The following is a 27940-nucleotide window of genomic DNA, read 5'->3' on the forward strand; positions in this document are numbered from 1 at the left end:
GCTTTTTTTTGGCTCCATATATCAACTTTGATTCTTTAAACGAGTCTGTATGTGATATGCCATTCCAGTCAAAACCTTGGTAGAATAACCAGTGTCTCCAACTGTGCCCTGCTTAAAATAAATAAATAAATAAATAAATAAATAAATTAAAAAAAACACCAAAAACAGATTCTTATTACTCTTATGCAAATACCTATACTGCATTAAGGTAAGAATACTCAACACTAGGCCAGGCCCAGTGACTCACACCTGTAATCCTAGCACTTTGGGAGGCTGAGGTGGGTGGATCACCTGAGGTCCAGAGTTCGAGACCAGCCTGACCGACATGGAGAAATCCCATCTCTACTAAAAATATAAAAATAAGCCGAGCATGGTGGCACATGCCTGTAATCCCAGCTACTCAGGAGGCTGAGGCAGGAGAATCGCTTGAACCCTGAAGGAGGAGGTTGCAGTGAGCCGAGATCGCACCATTGCACTGGGCAACAAGAGCAAAACTCCATCTCAAAAAAAAAAAAAAAAAAAAAAAAAGCCAGGCACGGTGGCTCACGCCTGTAATCCCAGCACTTTGGGAGGCCGAGTCGGGCAGATCACGAGGTCAGGAGATCGAGACCGTCCTGGCTGAAACGGTGAAACCCCATCTCTACTAAAAATACAAAAACTTAGCTGGGCGTGGTGGCGGGCGCCTATAGTCCCAGCTACTCGGGAGGGTGAGGCAGGAGAATGGCATGAACCCAGGAGGTGGAGCTTGCAGTGAGCCGAGATCGCGCCACTGCACTCCAGCCTGGGCAACAGAGCGAGACTCCGTCTCAAGAGAAAAAAAAAAAAAAGAATACTCAACACTAGTTTCCAAATTTGGGAGAAATCAGGTAGAGAGAAATATGCCCCCAATATTGTTCATAGGAGTATACTTTACTCAATTGTTAAAAGTTGTAAATTACTCAAAAGAAGTTTTCTTGGCTCTGAAAAACAAAGGATAAACAACATTTTAAGCAAAAAGTCATAAAAGGATGATTTCAGTCTTCTATTAGTTCAGCTTATGAGTTAACTCCTATTTGACTGAAATTGATGAATATTTCAGCTCTCCATGGAAGTCTTGGAAGTTTTTTCTGTAGTGTCATAACCTCCAAAACTTGCATTCAAGATAACTTGCCATAGTCCTATGTTCCTATGTTGATTATGAAATCACTTTTTTTTTTTTTTTTTTTTTTTTTTGAGACTGATTCTCACTCTGTAGCCCAGGCTGGAGTACAGTGGTATAATCTCAGCTCACTGCAACCTCCGCCTCCTGCGCTAAAGTAATTCTCATGCCTCACCCTCCCAAGTAGCTGGGATTACAGGCACCTGCCACCACACTAGGCTAATTTGTGTGTGTGTGTGTGTGTGTGTGTGTGTGTGTATTTTTAGTAGATACAGGATTTCACCATGTTGGCCAGGCTGGTCTTGAACTCCTGACCTCAAGTGATCCACCCGGCTCAGCCTCCCAAAGTGCTGGGATTATAGGCATGAGCCACTGCACCCCAGCCTAATAACTAATTTATTTTATTTTATCTTATTATTTTTATTATTTTTGAGATGGAGTTTCGCTCTTGTTGCTCAGGCTGGAGTGCAATGGTGTAATCTCAGCTCGCCCCAACCTCTGCCTACCAGGTTCAAGTGATTTTCCTGCCTCAGCCTCCTAAGGGATTACAGGCGTGCGCCACCACACCCGGCTAATTTCATATTTTTAGTAGAGACGGAGTTTCTCCATGTTGGTCAAGTTGGTCTTGAACTCCCAACCTCAAATGATCCGCCTGCCTTGACCTCCCAAAGTGCTGGGATTACAGGCGTGAGCCACTGCGCCCGGTCCCCTGGCCTTCTTTTACCTTGTTTTATACATTGCCTTTAAATAAACTTTGAGCCGGGCGCGGTGGCTCAAATATATTATATTAATTTATATTATATTAATATAAATATTTATATTAATTTATAAATATAAATTATATTTATATATTATATTTATATATTTATAAATATATAATATATAAATATTATTAATAAATATATATTTATTAATTGGAACATAATTAATAAATATCTATTATTTGATACGACTTTAAATTCTAAATTATGACAGGTGTGTCTATAAGTATTTATTTTATTACATTTTCCTTGAAGGGCCTTGGAGAAAAAGGGAAGCCTAAGGTTTGATTAAGTCAAGTCAACAAGCATTGTTTTCATTGAGTGAGGATAAACAATTGAGTAAGCCTTGATGAGACAAACGGTGGGAAATTGGAGCTTTTTCCTATGTAAGCAAAGAGGCTATCCTTAGACTTGAAATACTCTGGGGAAAGTGTGATTATTTGAAGTAAGCTCTTGGGTTGGGCAGGGGAGTGGTTTCTGGTAGATTTTTTTGTTTTTGTTTTGTGCCCCAAGGCACAGTCTGAAGAGGTCTCGAGAACATGTGACCTTCTGGTGGGTCCTTCAACCTTTGCTATTTACTAGTTTTATAGTGCTGTGGGTAACTGTTTTTTTTTGAGATAGAGTTTCACTCTTGTTGCCCAGGCTGGAGTGCAATGGCACGATCTCAGCTCACTGCAACTTCTGCCTCCTGGGTTCAAGCAATTCTCCTGCCTCAGCCTCCTAAGTAGCTGGGATTACAGGTGTGTGGCACCACACCCCACTAATTTTTTATTTTTAGTAGAGACAGGGTTACACCATGTTGGTCAGGCTGGTCTCAAACTCCTGACCGCAAGTGATCCACCCGCCTTGGCCTCCCAAAGTGCTGGGATTACAGGTGTGAGCCACTGCACCCAGCCTAGATATTATTTTAAAAGTCAATGTGTCCACAAACCAGCTGAAAGTGTTGGAGTACACAGGTAGCCAGGCATAAGCAGGCAAGAGCGCCCCTGGGAAAGGAGTGTTTAGAAACACAGCCCACTGACAGTCTCCTTGAATATGCTGCCCACTGGCAGTAAGCAAAAAAAAACAGCAGTGGACCATGTCTGTATCCCCTGCACCTGGCCTTGTGGCCCAGAAGCGGACTTATCAGGCCCTAGACAGATATAACGGAGGTAGGGAATTTTCCCCAGTAATGTGCATGTGTACTCCTCTAATAATTTTCCCTAGAATACAGCCTTTGATTATTATAATACTAAAAAACAGGCCAGGCGCGGTCACTCATGCCTGTAATCCTAGCACTCACCTGAGGTCAGGAGTTTGAGACTAGCCTGGCCAACATGGTGAAACCTCATCTCTACTAAAAACATAAAAATTAAGCCAGGCATGGTGGTGTGCACCCATAATCCCAGCTACTCTGGAGGCTGAGGCAGGAGAATCACTTGAACTCAGGGGGTGGAGGTTGCAGTGAAGAGAGATCATGCCATTTCACTCCAGCCTGGTAGAAACAGCGAAACTCTGTCTCAAAAAGTAATACATACACATATACATACATACATACATAAAAATAAGACTGGACATGGTGGCTCACGCCTGTAATCCCAGCACTTCGGGAGGCCGAGGCAGGTGAATCACCTGAAGTCAGGAGTTTGAGACTAGCCTGGCCAACATGATGAAACCACATCTCTACTAAAAATACAAAAATTAAGCCGGGTGTGATGGCTTGCAGTTACCCATAATCCCAGCTACTCTGGAGGCTGAGGCAGGAGAATCACTTGAACCCAGGGGGCAGAGGTTGCAGTGAGCCGAGATCACGCCACTTCACTGCAGCCTGGTAGAAACAGTGAAACTCTGTCACAAAAAATAAAAATAAATAAATAAATACATATATACATACATAAAAATAAGACTGGACGTGGTGGCTCATGCCTGTAATCCCAGCACTTTGGAAGGCTGAGGCAGGCGGACCACTTGAGATCTGGAGTTCCAGACCAGTCTAGCTAACAAAAATTAGCTGGGCGTGGTGGCAGGTTCCTGTAGTCCCAGCTGCTCTGGAGGCTGAGGCAGGAGAATCCTTTGAACCCAGGAGGCAGAGGTTGCAGTGAGCTGAGATCACGTCACTGCACCCTGGGTGACAAGAGTGAGACACAGACTCAAAATAAATAAATAAATAAAAATTTAAAAACGTATCTCCTTTTCCTCCAATATTATCCTAGGAAACAAAAAAAACCACACACCCCTGAATGGAGACTTGGGGTGCTCATGAGACGTGTGACGTGTGTGCCAGCATGGAGAGTCACAGCACATTCCTGCCCGGAGGACTTCTGGGAACATGCTTATTAGAAATATCCCTGCACAGCCCCTTCATGAATAATCATGTCAGAGTCTCATAAAAACGCTCTGCCCAGGATGAGCGGGGACAGACTTCTTTTCAGGAGCTCACCCTGTTTCTTCATTCAGGGCATCTCTTCTTTCTAAGCTCCTGTCTCTTTAAATAAAGGGCACTTACCTTTTAACGCTCTCTGTGTGTCTTCACTGAATTCAAGAAGACCGAGACCCAGAGGACTTCCACCCCACTCCTGGTAACATCTGGTGTTTTCCACTGGTGGCCTGTGAACTGTTCTTCTAGGTAAGTGCCCAAAAGCTGGTGCCAGATTCTCTGGTTGACGACCTCTGCTTCTTTCTGCACTGAAGAACCTCCTGCCCTAATGCAGTTCTTGCAGCTTTAAGGGGAGGGGTTTCTCCTCTCAGGCTCTGTCCACTAACAACTGCCCCGTACCATTTCCCTTCAGCCACTGTCACTCTGCTCCCTCTGGCTGATTTCTCAGCTTACCCTGGGGGTGATAAGCAGAGGAGGGAGGACTTTAAACTCCACACTGAGTAGATCTGAGACACGGTGACCCTCCCTGCAGGAGGCTTGTGAAAGGCAGGGAATATGCCCTAACTGTGCAATGACTGGGGAGCTTCACATCTTTCAGCTAAAACTACTCTCCCGTGTTGAGTCGGCTCTTCTACGTGCTGTTCATGGCACTCCATTCCCCTGGACACAATATGCCGCCACCGGTGAACAATCCCCCAGGTCACTCTGCTTACTCTTTGCTGTCCCTGTCCTCGTCGCCGAGCTTCTTGGAATTCCTCCTTCATGTGCAAGCGCCTTGTGGGGCCTGCTTGTCCGGGACCTGCTGTGTTTGCTTCACTGCCAGGCACCAGAGGCCTTTGCGCACCTGTGCTGAACTTTATACGTTTATTTTGAGATGGAGTTCCACTCTTGTCACTCAGCTGGAGTGTAATGGTGCAAACTTGGCTCACTGCAACCTCCGCCTCCTGGGTTCAAGCGATTCTCCTGCCTCAGCCTCCCCAGTAGCTGGGATTACAGGCATGCGCCCACACGCCTGGCTAATATTTGTTTGTTTGTTTGTTTTCAGACAGAGTCTTGCTCTGTTGCCCAGGCTAGAGTGCAGTGATGTGATCTTGGCTCACTGCAACCTCCGCCTCTGAGCTCAAGCGATTCTCGTGCCTCAGCCTCACAAGTAGCTGGGATTATAGGTGCAGGTCACCACACCCAGCTAATTTTTGTATTTTTAGTGGAGATGGGGTTTCACCACATTGGCCATGCTGGTCTCAAACTCCTGACCTCAGGTGATTCACCTACCCTGGCCTCCCAAAGTGCTGGGATTATAGGCATGAGCCACTGCACCCGGCTCTAATTTTTTTTTTTTTTTTTTTTTTGAGACAGAGTCTCACACTTTCACCCAGGCTGGAGTGCAGCGGCGCAATCTGCTCACTGCAACCTCCACCTCCCGGGATCACGCCATTCTCCTGCCTCAACCTCCGGAGTAGCTGGGACTACAGGCACCTGCCACCACGCCCAGCTAATTTTTTGTATTTTTAGTAGAGATGGGGTTTCACCGTTTCAGCCAGGATGATCTCAATCTCCTGACCTCATGATCTGCCTGCCTTGGCCTCCCAAAGTGCTAGGATTACAGGCGTGAGCCACTGCGCCTGGCCTAATTTTTTTTTTGTTTTGTTTTTTTTTTTTTTTGAGATGGAGTCTCGCTCTGTCATGCAGGCTGGAGTGCAATGGCATGATCTCAGCTCACTGCAACCTCCACCTCCCGGGTTCAAGCAATTCTCCTGCCTCAGCCTCCCAAGTAGCTGGGATTACAGGCATGTGCCACCACCCCTGGCTAATTTTTGTATTTTTAGTAGAGATGGGGTTTCACCATGTTGGCCAGGCTGGCCTCAAAATCCTGACTTCAAGTGATCTGCCCACCTCAGCCTCCCAAAGTGCTGGGATTACAGGCACGAGCCATCGATCCTGGACTTAATTATTTTTGCTGTATGATCTTCCAGGAATCTTTTAGGAGTGGAAGAAGACATCATATTTTCCTCCATTCCTCTATTCATTTGTATCTATTATCCCAATATTCTTTTCTTTTTTTTGAGATGGAGTCTCGCTCTGTCACCCAGGTTGGAGTGCAGTGGCGCGATCTCAGCTCACTGCAAGCTCCGCCTCCCGGGTTTACGCCATTCTCCGGCCTCAGCCTCCCGAGTAGCTGGGACTACAGGCGCCCGCCACCTCGCCCAGCTAGTTTTTTGTATTTTTTAGTAGAGAGGGGGTTTCAGCGTGTTAGCCAGGATGGTCTCGATCTCCAGACCTCGTGATCCACCCGTCTCAGCCTCCCAAAGTGCTGGGATTACAGGCTTGAGCCACTGCGCCCGGCCTATCCCAATATTCTTATGCATTAAAGGGACCTTATTATGGAGTCCCTTCTCTGCAGACACCAGCAGGGACATGAGTACTGAGCTTCTTGCAGAACCAAGGTCACTGGGAATAGGAGAGAAAAGAGAACTACTCCCATGCTCAACATTCTTCCACCCTTCCTTGCCCAACACAGAGGTGAGGCTGTCATCCCTGCTGGGCATGAATCCTAGGAAATCTAAGAAACTCTTCGGATCAAAAAGAAGCAGAGGGGCCAGGCACAGTGGCTCACACCCATAATCCCAGCAGTTTGGGAGGCCAAGGTGGGTGGATCACCTGTGATCAGGAGTTCAAGACCAGCCTGGCCAAAATGGTGAAAACCTGCCTCTACTAAAAATAGGAAAGTTAGCCAGGCATGGTAGGGCACGCCTATAATCCCAGCTATTTGGGAGGCTGAGGCAGGAAAAAGGCTTGGACCTGGAAGGCAGAGGTTGCAGTGAGCTGATGTCGCGCCATTGCACTCCAGCCTGGGTGACGGAGCAAGACTCCATCTCAAAAATAAAAATAAAAATAAAAGACGCAGGGACAGAAAGTGTGATACGCATAAGTACCTGCGGATTCTGGAGCCCCAAGGGGAAGAAAGCTTCACCCGTATAGGCAGAGGCATGGAACACCTCACCTATGTCAATGTGTGAGACGCCGCATCTTTGTAAGGCACTGAATAGGTGGAGGGATATCTCCTTTATCCTACATTCTCCCGTCTTCTCTTTCAGATGGGTAACAAGATCGCTGTACCCCAGAATTCCCCTCTCGGATGCATCCTTCAAAACTGGGATAAGTTTGATCTCCAGACTATAAAACAAAAAAGATTGGTTTTCCTTTGCAATACAGTTTGGCCAAAATATGACCTAGAAGGGCAGGAAGTCTGGCCAGTGGGGGGAAGCTTAAATGTTAACACCATACTCCAGCTTGACCTCTACTGCCGGCGTCACCGCAAATGGTCAGAGGTCCCTTATGTGAAAACCTTCATGATCTTCAGGGAAAACCCCGATTTTTGTAAAGGCTGTGAAACAAATCCCACCCTCTTACCTATCCTCAGTCATCCACTCCAGAGCCCTCAACCAGGAGGCCTCAACGATTTCCTGGTCAACCCACCTCAACCTCCTCTTCCTGAGACCAAAGAGAAAGAACAGGCACCCCCAGCTCCCTCCTCCTTGTATCACACTCTTAGCCTTGATGGGTCAGCCTCAACCTACACTAGGCCCCCAGGTCCCCGCTCTGGAATCCGCCCGCTACCAGTGGTGAGCAGACTAACAGGACCAGTCCAAGTCCAGGTCCCCTTTTCCATGCACGACTTGTCCCAAGTTAAGGAAGACCTGGGAAAATTCTCAGAGAATCCGGGAAAATTCCTGGAGGCCTTCCGTAAATTAACCCTCACTTGTGAACTAACCTGGAAGGATGTCGCCATCCTCCTCGGACAAACCCTCTCTCTGGACGAAAGACAGACCATTTGGGAGGCAGCACGTCAATGCGGGGATGAGCTCCACTTGGCAGATGCCAACTATCCCGTGGGAGCTACAGCTGTCCCCCTGCAGGACCCCAACTGGGACTACGATACCCCGGCAGGAATCTGCGCCAGAAATCATATGCTCCTATGCCTGATAGAGGGAATGAAAAGGAGTCAAGTCAAGCCTGTCAATTATAATAAATTAGCAACCATTGACCAAGGGCCACATGAGAATCCCATAGCCTTTCTCGAAAGGCTCCAGGAAACTCTTATCAAACATACCAACCTAGACCCGGGATCCCCAGAAGGACAAATGGTCCTAAAGGATCACTTCCTCACACAAGCTGCCCCAGACATTAGGAGAAAACTGCAGAGGCTGGCTTTGGGAACTAGTGCCCCCATGTCACAAATCCTCAAATTAGCTTCCTCAGTGTTTTATAACCGAGACCAGGAGGAGAGGGACAGGGCCGAGAAGAAGGAAAAACAGAAAGAAGAGAGGCAGGCTCAATTATTAGCTGCTTTGCAAGTCCACCAGCCCCCTCCAGATTGCCCTAAGGATACGCTCCCAGGGAAGTGCTATCAGTGCGGGAAGCCAGGCCACTGGAAGGCAAACTGCCCCTATGGGCCAAAGGGGGAAAAGCCCTACACGGCCTGTCCCCTCTGCCGTAAGCTCAGCTACTAGAAAGGGGACTGTCCCGAGAGCCAAAAGGTCCCTGAGCCAGACAGCAATTCAATATGGTTTGAGCTGGAAGGGCCCTCTGCTGTGGCCGGCTCCCTGGTCTGACATCATTATCAAAGGGATGGAGCCAAGGGCAACTCTGGACGTAGCAGGTAGGACAATACATTTTCTATTGGATTTGGGAGCAGCCTGCTTGGTGCTGACCCCCTTCTCTGGGCAACTTTCCTCTAAATCCTGTCAAGTAATTGGGGTGAATGGCATCCCTACCTCAGAAGATTTACACCTCCTTTAGGTCATCTACTGGACTCATTACTCTTTTCCCATGAGTTCCTGGTAATGTCTGAATGTCCCACCTCCCTTTTTGGCAGGGATATACTCTCCAAACCAGGGATATATTTCACATTTACCTGAACTCTAGATATGTAGCTTCCCTTAAGGGTCCGTCTTTTCTGAAAGAATCGCCCATGATGTTGGTGAATAATCTTGATCTAAAATCACAAATAAATCTCAAGATGTGGGCCTCTGATATGCCAAGAAGGCCAACAACTGCAGTCCCTTCCACTTCCCTCATAAAATACAATACCCCCTAAGGCAAGAAGCTGAGGAAGTACTGCAGCCTACTACTAACTGATTCCTTAGGAGTGGCCTGGTAAAGGCCTGTAACTCACCTATCACACACCCATCCTGGCTGTCCAAAAGGGCAATGAGGAGTACAGGCTTGTCTAAGACGTAAGAATCATAAACAAAGCTGTCATACCTATTCACTCAGTGATCCCAAACCTATAGATGATTCTGGGGGAAATGCCTACCAACGCAAAGGCGTTCACAGAGTTCTAGATCTTTGAGTCCTAGATCTGAAATATTTTTTTTTCTGCGTACCTCTGGACCCCGAGTCTCCATTTTTATTTACTATCTTTGAATTAATAGGTGACAAAGGGTTAAATTGCCAACTGACTTGGATGGTCCTGACTCTGGGTTTTACAGACACTCCACATTTATTTGAGCGAGCTCTAGCTAAGACTTAACAGAACTCTCTCTTGAGGGGGTCTCACATTTACAATATATTGATGATCTACTCATCTGCTCCCCCTCAAAATAACTGGCACAATGACATGCAGTACAGACTTTCAACTTCTTTTGTTTTGTTTTTTTTTTTGAGATGAACTCTTGCTCTGTCATCCAGACTGGAGTGCAGTGACGTGACCTTGGCTTACTTTAACCTCTGCCTCCTGGGTTCAAGCAATTCTCCTGCCTCAGCTTCCTGAGTAGCTTGGATTACAGACATGTGCCATAATGCTTGGCTAATTTTTGTATTTTTAGTAGAGATGGTGTTTCGCCATGTTTGCCAAGCTAGTATCAAACTTCTGACCTCAAGTGATCTGCCAGCCTCAGTCTCCCAAAGTGCTAGAATTACAGGTGTGAGCCACCATGCCCAGACTTTCAACTTCTTGGCTAAAAGAGGATACAGAGCTTCCAAACAGAAGGCCCAATTAATCCAACAACAATTAATCTTATTCTTACTCCAGGAAAAGTCAGGCTTTCACCTGAAAAAATACAAGTCATTCAACAAATACCTCACCCTAGCACTCAAATGCAACTTAGAACTTTCCTGGGGCTAACAGAAGATTGTAGACTTTGGGTTTTAGAATATGAAGAAATGGCTAAGCCCCTTTAAGAATCTCAAAAGGAGGGAATGATAAAGAACCCTTATCATGGGCACCCTCACAAGATCAGGCATTTATCCAACTTAAAATTAGTCTACTGCAAGTCCCAGCACTGGGGCTGCCCCAAGTAGACAGACCCTTCCAACCTGATACATTTATATATACTTTTTTTTTTTTTTTTAAAGACAGACTCTCACTCTGTCACCAGGCTGGAGTGCAGTGTTGTGATCTTGGCTCACTGCAACCTCTGACTCCCTGGTTCAAAAAATTCTCCTGCCACAGCCTCCAGAGTAGCTGGGATTACAGGGACCTGCCACCATCCCCAGCTAATGTCTTGAATTTTTAGTAGAGACAGGGTTTCACCATGCTGGCCAGGATGGTCTTGATCTCCTGACGTCGTGGTCTGCTGGCCTCGGCCTCCCAAAGTGCTGGGATTACAGGCATGAGCCGGTGTACTCGGCGACCCTTCCAACTTTACAAAATGAAAATAGAAGGATAGCAATGGGAGTTTTAATACAGACTCTGGGTCCCACAAGGTGCCTGATGGGCTATGTCTCTCAAAGGCTTGATGGTGGCCCAAAGATGGCCTAGTGCCTTAAGGCAATAGCTACCACCACTCTCAGTAGAAGAGGTTTCCAAAATCACAATGGGCCAAATTATTGGCATCTTTACCTCACATCAGATAGCCACTGTGCTGCAATGAAAAGGCTCACACTGGCTGATGGGCAGCCTACTTTTAAAATACCAAGATCTTCTGCTAGCAAATCCAAAATCACCATTCAGAGATGTCACGCTCTCAATCCTGCTATCATACTACTCCTTCCCGAGGATACGAAGCCGCTTCACTCCTGTTATAAGGTAAAAATCCAGCTAGAGTCACAAGTCCTCATCAAAACTTGGAGAGATGGGTCACCTGGGTCTCAACTAACTCCCTATGGAAAGGCCCTTTTAATGTCTTACTTTCCAACCCAACAGCTATGAACATTTCTGGCATCTCCAGTTGGATACATCAGTCCCGAGTGAAACTGTGGGAAGGTCCTGAAGAACCAACAACAGAATCAGCAGAATCAGCACCTGAGCATTCTTGTGAGCCACTGGAGAACTTAAAATTCCTCTTCAAGTGAAAAGATAAGTAAAGCCTTCTCTCCTGTCACCCAAAAGGAAGGTCATCTCAGTACTGGGAATCTTGGTTGTGGTGGCATTTTTTATTCTCCTTATTCTGGCCCTCACTTGCATGCCACCCAAAGTTCCAAAAACTGCCTGTTTTATCACTAAACACTCCATCATCTAACAATGTAATTATTTTACCTCCTATTTTCACCACTTTCATTCTGCTTTCAGAAAACTTAACAGAGAATTGGCTATAACAGGGAAATACCTTTTCCTTTATCTTTACTCCCTTTACATACCCCTACTCTCACAAGCACCATGGAGTAATAATTCCCTCGTCATTTTTTCCAAAATAAATGCTTTGGGAAACCACCTAAGCAACTGTTGGATTTTTCATGGCTTCATGACCAGGTCTTCATCTTACCAATGTATTTTGTTGAGAAGTCTTGCTTTAAACCTAACCTTAGGTTCAGAAATTCCTGATGGCCAACATAAATCTGTTGTGCTCTTTCACTTGCTAACTTAGTGCACCAAGTCCCTTGTCTGGATCTCACTCCACCTTTGAATCAAAGCTATAAAACTTTTGTGTATATGTTCATATGCTCTTCTCTAAACCCAACTTGTTGTCCACGCCCTCAAGGATACTGTGACTGGAACGCCATGTTTGAGGAGGGATTCCCCACTCCCACTATTCGTCCCATGAGGTTTTTCTCAACAGGTTGCCACCCTATCTTGACTTATTGGTGTCCAGCTGTCCATAAACAAATGAATGGTAATCAAGACAAGTCACCCCAAAATTGATGGACAGCTTGATGAAGAAAAGAGCTAATAACTTGGGTTCTATATTTGCCTCCCAAGGCACACAGGGTCCCCAGTTGGGCCAAGAAATCCTGTCATTGATAAAGGACCTCTATCCCCTATGCAATTCCAACTCAGTGGAAATTCCTCTTAAACAGGTGGTTCAACACTAGCATCCCCCAGTAGACCTGTACCCCTTTTGACTATGTATTTTTATGTAGGCTAATACAAAACAAACTGCACTTTGAGGGAAGTCCTAAGAGAACTTATTTAACCCCTCCTCTTGCAAGCCTTTTTACTTGCATCCAATATATGAAGGAATGTGCTGTGGGATTTTTGAAACCATGAGGAATAGGTGTAACCATTTATAACACCAACGAACCAAGACAGAAAGGAGCTCTGGGTCTAATATTGGCAGAGATAGGAGTGGCCACAGGACTTATTATTCCATGGGGAGGGTTCGCTGATCACGAAGTCACCCTTGGAAATCTCTCCATACAAATAGGAAACTTGGCTAAAGATATCGGAAATATCATCTCTAAACTCAAGGTCTCCCTACACACTCTAGCAAACATGGTCATGGACAACAGATTGGCCTTAGATTACCTTTTGGCAGAACAGGGTGGGTCTGTGTGGTGATCAATTAGTCTTGTTGCGCTTATAGCAATTACAGCGGGCAAACAGAGGAGGGCATAAAAAAGATCTATGACCACGCTACATGGCTCCTTGACTTTAGAACAGGAGGTGTTTCAGCAGGGGCCATTTGAAAGGCTGTGAAGTCTGCTCTCCCCTCTCTCAAATGGTTTGTTTCTTTACTCTGATGAGCTACATTTATACTCCTTCTCCTCTTTGGCCCTTGTCGCTTTAATTTACTGATTAAATGTGTCTCTTCCAGGATACAGCGGTTTCACATACAGTTCGTAAAAATGGAAAAACATCAGCGAATCATCCCTGGACGCCCCAGCACCTACAAGTACATCTCTCCCTTGGACGTCAGCGGGCAATGATTCCAGGAAACTACAGAGGGGCTCCTTCCCTGACAGAGAGCAAGAGAGGGAGACCCTGATGATTTCTTCGTCCCATGTCAGCAGGAAGTAGTTACAGAAGACCCACGACGTCCTTACACCCAAAGCTTTTCAGGGTCTCCATCTCTTGAGGGGGGAAAATATTAGTGCAGGCAGGTAGCCAGACGTGAGCAGGCAAGAGAGCCCTTGGGAAAGGAATCTTTAGAAATGCAGTGCCTGACGGCCTCCTTGGAGATGCTGCACGCTGAGTCAGCAAAAAGAGGACAGTGGCTACATTGGCTACATCTGGCCTTGGAGTTGAGATTGTTTGGTCCTGAAGGAAACTTATCAGCCCAGCCAGAGATTACCGAGGTAGGAGCTATTCCCCACTAAGGAGCGTGTATACTTCTCTAACAGTTCACCCTAATATACTCTTTTGCTCATTATAATACGAAAACACACCCCTGTATGTAGATTTCAGATGCTAATGAGTCAGGTCACATGTATACTAGCATGTACACTTACAGTGCCTATGTGCCCAGAGGGCTTTCCAAAACATGCTAATAACAGCCCTGCATAGTACTTTCATGAATAATTATGTAAGATTCTCATAAAAAGGGTCTGCCCAGTATTAGTAATGGCAGATTCATTCAGGGTGTACTGTTTGCATAGGCTAAAGCTCCCATAAAAACTCCTTCTAAGGCACTAGTGCTGGCTCACTCTCCCAAGCAGCCAGTTCTGTCTCTTCTTGATCTCCTGTCTCTTTAAATGAAGGTTACTTAGCCCTTTAACTCCATGTGTCTCCTGACTGAATCCTTTACGTCAGTAAGCCCAAGAACTGAAGAACTTTCACACCCTTCCCAGTAACAAAAGGTGTGTAAAGGACTTAGTGTATCAAAACTAGTAAATACAAACTGCACTCAATTATCCAAAAAAATCATACAATGCTCTTTACTTCATTTTTAAAATACTGGGAAAATATAATTAAAAGCAAAATAACTTTCTGTTGACCCAAAAATCCTCTCCACACACACACACGTGTGTGCACACACACACCCCCACAAGAATCCCAGTTGTTGGGTAGTGAATGCCTCTACCTTAATCAATACCTGTTTTGAAGCTGTCAGTTTCTATTTTCTCATCAAAGATGACGCCACAGAATCTAGTCTTTACTTTGCCTGGTAGATGAGGAATACAGAACTCCTTAATCTTATCAGAAACATGTAAATTGACTGTTTTTGCATGATATTTACTAAATTTCTTTACTCATCTACTGTGGACACTTACCACAATATGAAATAGAGACTGCTCTTGGGCCAGGCACAGTGGTTCACGCCTGTAATCCCAGCACTTTGGGAGACTGAGGTAGGTGGATAACGAGGTCAGGAGTTCAAGACCAGCCTGGCCAAGATGGTGAAACCCCGTTTCTACTAAAAATACAAAAATCAGCTGGGCATGGTGGTGGGCGACTGTAATCCCAGCTACTCAGGAGGCTGAGCAGGGAGTTGCTTAAACCCGGGAGGTGGGAGTTGCAGTGAGATCCAAGATCGCACCACTGCACTCCAGCCTGGGTGACAGGGCAAGACTCCATGTCAAAAAAGAAAAAAAAGGAAAAGCCGGGCACGGTGACTCATGCCTGTTATCCCAGCACTTTGGGAGGTCGAGGCAGGTGGATCACGAGGTCAGGAGATTGAGACCATCCTGGCCAACATGGTGAAATCCCATCTCTACTAAAAATACAAAAAAATTAGCCAGATGTGGTGGCAGGCACCTGTAGTCCCAGCTACTTGGGAAGCTGAGGCAGGAGAATGGCGTGAACCCGGGAGGCGGAGCTTGCAGTGAGTCAAGATCGCGCCATTGCACTCCAGCCTGGGCGACAAAGCAAGACTCTGTCTCAAAAAAAAAAAAAAAAGAAAAAGAAAAAGAAAAACGAAATAGAGGAGACCACTCTCTTGTATTATAACTTACACAGACTGAGCTTCTTCTCCAGAACCATACATATTAATAGCAATACTAATTATAATATTAAGTAATTTTATGTAAGTAGGTGTAGAATAATTCATTATTTTTTCAGCTTTGAAATAGGTAGAAATTACATAGAATGGATTTTTTCATTCATTTACTTTAATCATCATGGATTAGAGATGTAGCTATTAGAAGTGCAATTGAACAGCATTATTCACAATAGCAAAGATATGGAATCAACCCAAATGCCCATCAATAATAGATTAGATAAAGAAAATGTAGTACATATACACTATGGAATACTATGCAGCCATAAAAAGGAAAGAGATCATGTCCTTTTCAGGGATATGGATGAAGCTGGAAGCCATTACATTCAGCAAACTAACACAGGAACAGAAAACAAAACATTGCATGTTCGTACTTATAAGTGGGAGCTAAACAATGAGAACCCATAGGCACAGAGACGGAAACAACACACACTAGGGCACACTGGAGGGGTGGAAAGAGGGAGAGTACCAGGATAAATAGCTAATGCATGTGGGGCTTAATACCCAGAGGATGGGTTGATAGGTGCAGCAAACCACCACGGCACACGTTTACATATGCGATGAATTGCATGTCCCGCAGATATATCCTGGAACTTAAATTAAATTACAATAAATAAATACTTTCTTGCTTAAAACAATAAAAGTCTAGGCTGGGCCCAGTGGCTCACGCCTGTAATCTCAGCACTTTGGAAGGCTGAGGAGGGCGGATCACAAGGTCAGGAGTTCCAGACCAGCCTGGCCAATATGATGAAACCCTGTCTCTAAAAAACACAAAAATTAGCCAGGCGTGGTGGTGTGCACCTGTAATCTCAGCTACTCAGGACACTGAGGCAAGAGAATCTCTTGAACCCGGGAGGCAGAGGTTGCAGTGAGCCGAGATCGCCTCACTGCACTCCAGCCTGGGTGACAGAGACTCCATCTGAAAAAAAAAATAATAATAAATAATAAAAATAAAAGTCCATTTGAATATAACCATACGGGTAGAATAGGCCGGGTGCAGTGGCTCACGCCTGTAATCCCAGCACTTTGGGAGTCTGAGGCAGCTGGATCACCTGAGGTCAGGAGTTCAAAACCAGCCTAGGCAACATGGCAAAACCTCATCTCTACTAAAAATTTAAAAATTAGCCAGGGGTGGTGACAGGTGCCTGTAATCCCAGCTACTTGGAAGGCTGAGGCAGAGGAATTGTTTGAACCCAGGAGGCAGAGGTTGCAGTGAGCTAAGATAGCACTACTGCACTCCCGCATGAGTGAGAGATGGAAACTCCATCTCAAAATAAATAAATTTAAAAAAATGAAGAAGAATAGGCTGGACACGGTGGCTCACGCCTGTAATCCCAGCACTTTGGGAGGCTGAGGCGGGCGGCTCACCTGAGGTCAGGAGTTCTAGATCTGCCTGACCAACACGGAGAAACCCAGTCTCTACTAAAAATACAAAAAATTAGCCAGGCATGGTGGCACATGCCTGTAATTCCAGTTACTGGGAAGGCTGAGGCAGGAGAATTGCTTGAACTCCGGAGGTGGAGGGTGTGGTAAGCCGAGATCATGCCATTGCACTCCAGCCTGGGCAACAAGAGTGAAACTCCATCTCAAAAAAAAAAATAAATAAAGAAGAAGAAGAAGAGTATAACCAGGCCAGGCACGGTGGCTCCTGTAACCCCAGCACTTTGGGAGGCTGAGGCGGGTGGATCACAAGGTCAGGAGTTTGAGACCAGCCTGGCCAACATGGTGAAACCCCGTCTCTACTAAAAAGACAAAAATTAGCCAGGCATGGTGGTCGGTGCCTGTAATCCCAGCCAATCGGGAGGCCGAGGCAAAAGAATAACTTGAAACCAGAAAACGGAGTTTGCAGTGAAGTGAGATCATGCCATTGCACTGTAGCCTGGGCAACAGGGTGAGACTCTATCTCAAAAAATAATTAAATAAATAAAAATAAAAATAATAAAGGATGAAAAGGAATGAACAAAACCTCCAAGAAATATAACATTATGTAAAGAAAACAAATCTATGACCCACTGGTATCCCTGATAGTGATGGGGAGAGTGAAACCAACTTGGAAAGCATATTTTAGTATATCATTCATGAGAAATTCCCCAACCTAGCTATAGAGGACAACATTCAAATTCAGAAAATGCAGAGAACCCCAGTGAAATACTTCGCAAGAATATTACCATCAAGACATATAACCATCAGATTCTGCAAGGCTGAAATGAAAGAAAAAAATGAAAGAAAAAAAAAAGGAAGCTAGAGAAAAAGGTCAGGCCAGTTACACAGGGAAGCTTATCAGATTAACAGTGGATCTCTCAGCAAAAACCCTAAGAGCCAGAAAAGGCTAAAGGCCATTATTCAACATTCTTAAAACAAAGAATTTTGTTTTTTACTCTTGTTGTCCAGGCTAGAGTGCAATGGTGGGATCTTGACTCACCGCAACCTCTGTCTCCCAGGTTCAAGCCATTCTCCTGCCTCAGCCTCCCGAGTAGCTGCGATTACAGGCATGCACCACCATGCCCGGCTAATTTTGTATTTTTAGTAGAGACGGGGTTTCTCCATGTTGGTCAGGCTGGTCTTGAACTCCCGACCTTAGGTGACCCGCCCACCTTGGCCTACCAAAATGCTGGGATTACAGGTGTGGGCCACTGCGCCTGGCCAAAACAAAGAAATTTTAACCCACAATTTCATATCCAACCAAACTAAGCTTCAAAAGTGAGGGAGAAAAAAGATCCTTTCAAATAAGCAAATGCTGTGGGAATTCATTACTACCACACCTGCCTTATAGGAGTTCCCAAAGGAAGCACTAACTATGGAAAAAAAAAGACTATTGCCAGCCATTACCAAAATACACCAAAGGATGCAAATCACTGACACTATACCAGCTATCATTGTGATGACAGGACCAAATCCACACATATCTATACTAACCTTAAATGTAAATGTGTTAAATGCACAATTAAGAGACATGGTGTGGGAAGCTGGATAAAGAACCAAGACCTACTGGTATGCTGTTTTCAAGAGACCCATCTCACATGCAATGACACATATAGGCTCAAAATAGAGGCATGAAGAAAAATCTACCAAGCAAATGGAAAACAGCAGGGATTGCAATCATAGTTTCTGACAAAACTGATTTTATTATTTTTTATTTATTTATTTATTTTCTGAGATAGAGTCTGGCTCTGGAGTGCAGTGGCACATGCCTGGCTCACTGCAACCTCCACCTCCTGGGTTCAAGCAATTCCCATCTCAGCCTCCTGAGCAGTAGGGATTACAGGTGCCCGCCACCAAACCTGACTAATTTTTTATATTTTAAGTACAGATGGGGTTTCACCATGTTAGCCAGGCTGGTCTTGAACTCCTGACCTCAAGTGATCCACCTGCCTTGGCCTCCCAAACTGCTGGGATTACAGGAGTGAGCCACCATGCCCGGCCTCTGACAAAACTTTAAACTACAAGAATCAAAGAAGACAAACAAAGGCATTACATAAAGGGTTCGATTCAACAAGAAGACCTAGCTATCCTAAATATATATGCACCCAACAAAGGAGCACTGAAAGGCATAAAGCAAGTTCTTAGAGACCTTCAAACTGACTTCAACTCCCACACAATAATAGTGGGAAACTTTAACACCCCACTGATAATATTAGACAGATCATTGAGATAGAAAATTAACACAGATATTGAGGACCTGAACTCGGTACTGAATCAAATGGACCTGATAGATATCTACAGAACACTTTACTCTAAAACAACAGAATATACATTGTTCTCCTTGCCATATGGCACATACTCTTAAATCAATCACATAATTGGAAGTAAAACACTCCTCAGCAAAGGCAAAAGAACTGATGTTACAACAATCTCTTGGACACATTCCATTCAAATTAGAAATTTAGACTAAGAAATTTACTTAAAACCATACAATTATATGGAAATTGAATAACCTGCTCCTGAATGACTTTTGGATAAATAATAAAATTTAGGCGGAAATCAAGAAGTTCTTTGAAACTAATGAGAAAAATGATACAAAATACCAGAATCTCTGGGACACAGCTAAAAAGTGTTAAGAGGAAAATTCACAGCACTAAATGCCCACATCAAAAAGTTAAAAAGATCTCCAATTAACAAGCTAATATCACAACTAATAGAACTAGAGAACCAAAAGTAAACAAATCCCAATGTTAGCAGAAGACAAGAAATAACCAAAATCAGAGCTGAACTGGACAAGATTAAGACACACACAAAAAAATTCACAAGGTCAACAAATCCAGAAAGTTGTTTTTGAAAAAATTAATAAAATAGATAAACCACTAGCTAGACTAACAAAGAAGAAAAGAGAAGATTCAGATAAACACAATCAGAAACAACAAGGGGGATGTTACCACTGGCCCCACAGTAATACAAAAAATTATCTGAGAACATTATGAACATGTCTTTGTATATAAACTAGAAAATGTAGAAGTAATGAAAAATTACTGGACACATACACCCTCCCAAGACTGAACCAGGAAGAGATTGAATCCCTGAAGAGACCAATAATGAGCTCTGAAATTGAATCAGTAATAAATAGCCTATCAATTTAAAAAAGCCCAGGACCAGAAAGATTTACAACTGAATTCTACTAGAGCTATAAAGAAGAGCTGGTATCATTCCTGCTGAAACTATCTGAAAAAAATTGAGGAGGAGGGACTCCTCCCTAATTCATTCTAGGAGGCCAGCATTATCCTGATGCCAACACCTGGCAAAGATAAACAAACAAACAAAACAAACAAAAAAACCACTTCAAGCTAATATTCTTGATGAACATTGATACAAAAATCCTCCACAAAATACCAGCAAACCAAATCCAGCAGCACATCAAAAAGTTTATCTAGCCGGGTGCAGTGGCTCATGCCTGTTATCCCAGCACTTCGGGAGGCCAAGGCAGGTGGATCACGAGGTTAGGAGTTCAAGACCAGCCTGGCCAATGTGGTAAAACCCCATCTCTACTAAAAATACAAAAAAAAATTAGCCAGGCATGGTGGTGGGTGCCTGTAATCCCAGTTACTTGGGAGGCTGAAGCAGGAGAATCACTTGAACCTGGGAGGCGGAGGTTGCAGTGAGCCGAGATCGTGTCACTGCACTCCACCCCAGGTGACAGTGTGAGACTCCATCTAAAACAAAATCATATGGACCCAGAAAGAGAGCCTGAATAGCTAAGGCAATCCTAAGCAAAAAGAACAAAGCTGAAGGCATCATGTTACCCCACTTTGAACTATACTGCAGGGCCACAGTAACCAAAACGTTATGGCATTGGTACAAAAACAGACACATAGACTAATGGAACAGAATAGAGAGCCCACATTTAAGGCCACACATCTACAACCATCTGACCATCTAAAAAGCTGATAAAAACAAGCAATGGGGAAAAGAGTCCCTATTCAAGAAATGATGCCATATGCAGAAAATTGAAGCTGGACCCCTTCCTTACATCATATACAAAAATCCACTCAAAATGGATTAAAGATTTAAATGTAAAACCCACAATTATAAGCGTTCCAGAGGACAACTTGGGCAATATCATCCTGGACATAGGAACAAAGATTTTATGACAAAGATATCAAAAGCAATAGAAACAAAATAAAAACTTGACAAGTGAGATCTAGTTAAACTTAGGACCTTTTGTACACATTAAAAACAACTGGATCTTGGGTAAACTCACTCAAGAACTCACTACCAAGGCAATGAAGCTAAGCCCCCAAAATTTGGGGAAAAGCAAAAGAAACTAACAACAGGGTAAATAGACAGCCTACTGAATGGGAGAAGATTTTTGCAAACTGTGCATTTGACAAAGGTCTATGTGATGGTTAATATTAGGTTTCAACTTGATTGAAGGAAGGCTAGATGGCTGGTAATGTATTGTTTCTGGGTATGTCTGTGAGGGTGTTGTCAGAGGAGACTGACATTTGACTCAATGGACTGGGCTGGGAAGACCTACCCTCAATGTGGGTCAGCACCATCCAGTCAGCTGCCAGTGAGGCTAGAACAAAGCACCCAGAAGGTGAGATAAGCTGGGTTGCTGAGTCTTCTGGCTTTCATCTTTCTCCCACACTGGATGCTTCCTTCCATGTGTCCTGCCTTTGGACGTTAGACTTCAGGTTCTTCAGCTTTTGGACTCTTGGACTTACAGTGGTTTGCCAGGTGCTCTCGGGCCTTTGGCCACAGACTGAGGCTGCACTGTTGGCATCCCTACTTTTGAGGCATTTGAACTTGGAATGGGTCACTATTGGCTTCTTTCTTCCTCAGCGTGCAGACAGACTACTGTGGAACTTGGCCTTGTGATCGTGTGGGCCAATTCTCCTTAATAAACTCCCCCTCTTATATACATATATCCTATTAGTTCTGTCCCTTTGGAGAACCCCAATACAGATTTTGGTATCAGGATTGGTTCAAGAGGAACCGAATTTTAAAGATGTATTTCTTTAGTTGGTTTTGGGGTCTCTAGAGTTGGCTGTTTAATCGGATTAGACCCCAAAATGCTAAGGACTCTACTTCGAATAGTATGGAGAACACTGGTAGTTATTGGCATAAACTGTTGAGTTATGCAAAATAAATGCATTTGCTACTTCTGATTCACCACTCCTGAGGGGTAAGGAGTTTAGTGACTCTATACATGATACCTTTGACCATATGTTGAGAACCAAGGAATACAATGAAGTTGGTTGATTGCTCATAAGTTTGCTGGACAAATAGATGAAAGAAAAAAAATGAGCTCAGGGATTCCATCTCCCAGCGCCAGAAGTGCATATTTAGCCTCAAATCTAAGATTGCCCTGGATGGGAATCTAATCTCCTTTAGACAAAGGGCTGAAATTGGGGAAAATCAGACACAAGCTCATATAATGTAAGTGGATGACCTGCAATGAAATGTGAATGTCAGCCTTGTCAGGTGTCTACTGTTAAAGTGAGGCCATTGATTGGAAAATAATGAGAACCTATAACTTGGAATGAGGACGTGAAGAAGGACCCTGATAAAGCTGGAGATACTGAGCCCCTAAACTTTTTTTTTTTTTTTTTTTTTTTTTGCCAGAGGAGACAGCCTCCCTACCCTCAGTGGTGGCAACATCCCCTTCTTCACCCAGGTTGCCATCGGTCTTTCCACCTTTGTCTGAGGAGATTAACCCTGACTGGTTGAGGCAATGGCAAGGGTCTACCCTGGGACAGTTGCCAGTTAAGACTATACTGATTCTCCTCAGCACCCACACTCTTTGCTTCTAGACCTGTCACTAGACTCAACTCCCGCAGGTTCCTAGAGGTGAGGTTCAGAGTGTGTGGTGGCTCACGCCTATAATCCCAGCACTTTGGGAGGCTGAGGTGGGCAGATCACGAAGTCAGGAGTTCAAGAGCAGCCTGACCAACATGGTGAAACCCCGTCTCCACTAAAAATACAAAAATTAGCCAGATTTGGGGGTGCATGCCTGTAATCCCAGCTACTCAGGAGGCTGGGGCAGGAGAATCACTTGAACCAGGGAGGCGGAGGTTGCAGTGAGCCGAGATGGTGCCACTGTACTCCAACCTGGGCAACAGAGCGAGACTCCATCTCAAAAAAAAAAAAAAAATCAGAGCTTAGTCCTCACTTGTGAAATAGATTTGTGAAGGAAGCACCTACATCCTTGAAGAGCTCTGTGACTGATATTCTCTGTATGCTAGATCTTACAGTGCACACCAGTCACTCAGCTGAAATACTTAAATGCAATGGGAATAATTGGATCTTAAGGAGGCAAGGACCAAGTAGCCACTCAAATGCCAAAGGAGAGGTGGGCATAGTTAACATAACGGACAGCAGAGGCAAAATAGCAATCAAAATTGTCTGACTCACTGGGCACGGTGGCTCATGCCAGCGTAAAACCAAATTCCAGCACTTTGGGAGGCTGAGGCAGGTGGACCATCTGAGGTCAGGAGTTCCAGACCAGCCTGGCCAACATGGTGAAACCTCATCTCTACAAAAAATACAAAAATTAGCCAGGTGGGAAACCTCATCTCTACTAAAAATACAAAAATTAGCTGGATGTGGTGGCACAGGCCTGTAATCCCAGCTATTCAGGAGGCTGAGGCATGAGAATCGCTTGAACCTAGGAGAGGTTGCAGTGAGCTGAGACTGCGCCACTGTACTCCAACCTGGGTGAGAGAGTGAGACCCTGTAAAAAAAAAAAAAAGGCCAGGCATGGTGGTTCACGCCTTAATCCCAGTACTTTGGGAGGTCGAAGCAGACAGATCACCTGAGGTCAGGAGTTCCAGACCATCCTGGCCAACATGGCAAAACCCTGTCTCTACTAAAAATACGAAAATTAGCTGGGCGTGGTGGCGGACGCCTGTAAACCCCACTACCCAGGAGGCTGAAGCAGAATCGCTTGAGTCTGGGAGGCAGAGGTTGCAGCGAGCTGAGATCACAGCACTGCACTCTAGCCTGGGAGACAGAGCGAGACAGGAAAGGAAAGGGAAAAGGAAAGGAAAGGGAAAAGGAAAGGAAAGGGGAAAGGGAAAAGGAGAGGAAAGGGGAAAGGGGAAAGGAAAGGAAAAGGGAAAGGGGAAAGGAAAGGGGAAAGGAAAGGGGAAAGGAAAAGGGAAAGGGGAAAGGAAAGGGGAAAGGAAAGGAAAGGGGAAAGGAAAGGGGAAAGGGGAAAGGAAAGGGGAAAGGGGAAAGGAAAGGGGAAAGGGGAAAGGAAAGGGGAAAGGGGAAAGGAAAGGAAAGGGGAAAGGAAAGGGGAAAGGGGAAAGGAAAAAGGGAAGGGGAAAAGAAAGGGGAAAGGAAAGGGGAAAGGAAAAAGGGAAGGGAAGGGAGGGGGAGGGGAGGGGGAGGGAAGGGAAGGGAGGGGGAGGGGAGGGGGAGGGAAGGGAAGGGGAAGGGGAAGGGAAGACTGACTCATGTAGAACTCTGTCATTGGCTAATTATGGTGTTCCTAGAAGTGAAAGCGATAGGAAGCCTACTACATTCTTAATTTGCATAAGCAGAAAACTCCCATGTTGAACGAACAAAAGTCTAATTTGAATTAGAAAAACAGAGAATTATGGCCCCTCAATTTCCAGACTTGAGCCAGTTTACAGACCCAGGAACCTTGAATGAAAAGGAAGCTGGATTTCCTTAAGGATCTCACTGTACGACAATTTATACTGTCAATCTTTCTCCCAGCCTTTTCCAAGGAGAGCTCTGGCCTCTTACCAGAGTAAATGTGCACTGGGGAACGTGGAATGATCAGACCTTTTGGGGACTAGTGGACACTGGCTCTGAGCTAACATTGATTCCAGGGGACCCAAAACATCATTGTGGTCCTCAGAGTAAGGGTTTATGGGAGATCAGATAATTAATGGAGTTTTAGCTCAGATCTGGTTTACAGTGAGTCCAGGGTGTCCCCAGACTCATCCTGTGGTCTTTTCCCCAGTGCCAAAATGCATAATTGGAATAGACATACTTAGCAGCGGGCAGAATCCCCGCATTAGCTTGCTGACTAGCAGAGTGAGGGCTATTACGGTGGGAAAGGCCAAACGGAAGCCACTAGAGCTGCCTCCATCTAGAAAACTAGTAAATAAAAAACATCACAGGCCAGGTGCGGTGGCTCACACTTGTAATCCCAGCACTTTGGGAGGCCGAGGCAGGTGGATCACCAGGTCAGGAGTTCAAGAGCAGCCTGACCAATATGGCGAAACTCCATCTTTACTAAAAATATAAAAATACAGACTGGGCGCACTGGCTCACGCATGTAATCCCAGCACTTTGGGAGGCCAAGGCAGTCGGATCACGAGATCAGGAGTTCGAGACCAGCCTGGCCAACGCAGTAAAACCCCATCTGTACTAAAAATACAAAAATTAGCTGGGTACAGTGTCATGTGCCTGTAGTCCCAGCTACTCGGGAGGCAGAGGCAGGAGAATTGCTTGAATATGGGAGGTGAAGGTTGGAGTGAGGTGAGATGGCGCCACTGCACTCTAGCCTGGGTGACAGAGCAAGACTCCATCTCAAAAAAAAAAAGACAAAAAACCCCACAAAAATTAGTTGGGCATGGTGGCACGACCCCGTAGTCCAACTACTTGGGAGGCTGAGGCAGGCAGGAGAATCGCTTGAACCCGGGAGGCAGAGGTTGCAGTGAGCCGAGGTCGCACCACTGCACTCCAGCCTGGGCGATACAGCAAGACTCCATCTCAAAAACAAACGAACAAAAACAACATCACATCCCTGGAGGGACTGCAGAGATTAGTGCCACCATTAAGGACTTGAAAGATGCAGGGGTGGTGATTCCCACCACATCTCCATTCAGCTCTCTTATTTGGCCTGTGCAGAAGACAGGTGGATCTTGGAGAATGACAGTGGATTATCATAAGCTCAATCGAGTGGTACCTCCAATGGCAGCTCCTGTACCAGATGTGGTTTAATGGCTTGAGCAAATTACCACATCTCCTGGTAACTGGTATGCAGCCATTGATTTGGCTAAATGCTTTTTTTTCTTTCCATTCCTGTCCATAAGGCCCACCAGAAGGAATCCGCCTTCAGCTGGCAAGACCAGCAATATACCTTCCCTGTCGTGCCTCGGAGGAATATGGGCTCTCCAGCTTTACGTCATAATCTTGTTCACGGAGATCCTGATCAGTTCGCTTTCATAAGATATCACACTGCTCCTTTACATTGATGACGTTATGCTGACTGGACCCAGTGAGAAACAAGTAGCAACCACATTGAATTTATGGGTGAGACATTGGTATGCCAGGAGATGAGAAATAAATCTGAGTAAAATTCAGGATCCTTTTGCCTCAGTGAAATTTCTAGGGGTCCGGTGGCGTGGGGCCTGTCAAGATATTCCTTCTTTTTTTTTTTTTTTTTTTAAATGGAGTTTTGCTCTTGTTGCCCAGGCTGGAGTGCAATGACTTGCAACTTCCGCCTCCTGGGTTCAAGCAATTCTCCTGCCTCAGCCTCCCGAGTAGCTGGGATTATAGGCATCTGCCACCATGCCACGCTAATTTTTTGTATTTTTAGTAAAGACAGGGTTTCACAATGTTGGTCTTAAACTCCTGACCTCAGGTGATCCACCTGCCTCAGCCTCCCAAAGTGCTACGATTACAGGCGTAAGCCACCGCATCCGGCCAAGATATTCCTTATAAGGTGAACGATAAGTTGCTGCATTTGGCCCTTCCTACCACAAAGAAAGAGGCATTAACACCTAGTGGGCCTGTTTGGATTTGGAGACAACACATTCCTCATTTGGATGTGTTACTCCGGCTCATTTATCAAGTGACCCGAAAGGCTGCCAATTTTGAGTGTGGTCTAGAAGAGAAGACTCCGCAACAGGTCCAGGCTGCTGTGCAAGCTGCTTCACCACTGGGCCATATGACCCAGCAGATCCAATGGTACTTGAAGTGTCAGTAGCAGATAGGCATGCTGTTTGGAGCCTCTGTCAGGCCCCTAAAGGTAAATCATAGTGGGGCCTCTGGGATTTTGGAGCAAGGCCCTACCATCCTCTGCAGATAACTACTCACCTTTTGAAAGACAGCTCCCAGTCTGTCATTGGGCCTTGGCAGAAACTGAACATTTGACTATGGGTCACAAAGTTACCATGAGACCTGATCTGCCTATCATGAACTGGGTGCTTTCTGACTCATGGAGCCATAAAGCTGTGCACGCACAGCAGCATTCCATCATCAAATGGGAATGGTATATATGTGATTGGGCTCAAGCAGTTCCTGAAGGCACAAGGAAGTTACCCGAGAAAGTGGCTCAAATGGCCAGGCATGGCGGCTCATGCCTATAATCCCAGCACTTTGGGAGGCCGAGGTGGGCGGATCGCTCGAGGTCAGGAGTTTGAGACCAGCCTGGTCAATATGGCGAAACCCCATCTCTACGAAAAATACAAAAATTAGCCAGATGTGGTGGTGCATGCCTGTAACCCCAGCTACTCAGGAGGCTGAGGCAGGAGACTCGCTTGAACCCGAGAGGTGGAGGCTGCAGTGAACCGAGATTGTGCCACTGCACTCCTCCAGCCTGGGCGACAGAGCGAGACTCCGTCTCAAAAAAAAAAAAAAAAGAAAGAAAAAAGAAAGAGAAAGAGAAAGTGGCTCAAATGCCCATGGTCTCTACTCCTGCCACCTGCCTTCTGTCCCTCAGCCTGCACCAACATTCTCATGGGGAGTTCCCTATGATCAATTAACACAGCAAAAGACGACTAGGGCCTAGTTTACAGATGGTTCTGCATGATATGAAAGTATCATCTGAAAGCAGACAGCTGCAGCACTTTCTAGGACATCCCTGAAGAACAGTGGTGAAGGAAAATCTTCCCAGTGGGCAGAACTTTGAGCGACACACCTGGCTGCGCACTTTGGTTGGAAGGAGAAATGGCCAGATGTGTGATTATATACTGACTCATGAGCTGTAGCTAATGGTTTGGCTGGATGGTCAGGGGCTTGGAAGGAGCATGACTAGAAAATTGGTGACAGAAAACTGGAGAAGAGGCATGTGGATGGACCCAAGTGGTCAAAAACAGTGAAGATATTTGTGTCCCTAAACAATCCCTGCTCCCCAGTAGCACTGAAACCACAAGGCCCACACCCCATCTCCAATCTATGTCTGGGTGTCAGC

General features: G+C 45.3%; 1 pseudogene; it reads left to right on the forward strand.

Annotated features, from left to right (window-relative positions):
- The first annotated feature begins 2977 nt into the window (after window positions 1-2977).
- LOC144337098 (endogenous retrovirus group V member 2 Env polyprotein pseudogene) lies at window positions 2978-13375 on the forward strand (annotated as a pseudogene).
- The last annotated feature ends 14565 nt before the right edge of the window (window positions 13376-27940 follow it).

Source organism: Macaca mulatta, chromosome 19 (assembly GCF_049350105.2).
Source record: "Macaca mulatta isolate MMU2019108-1 chromosome 19, T2T-MMU8v2.0, whole genome shotgun sequence".
NCBI lineage: Eukaryota > Metazoa > Chordata > Mammalia > Primates > Cercopithecidae > Macaca > Macaca mulatta.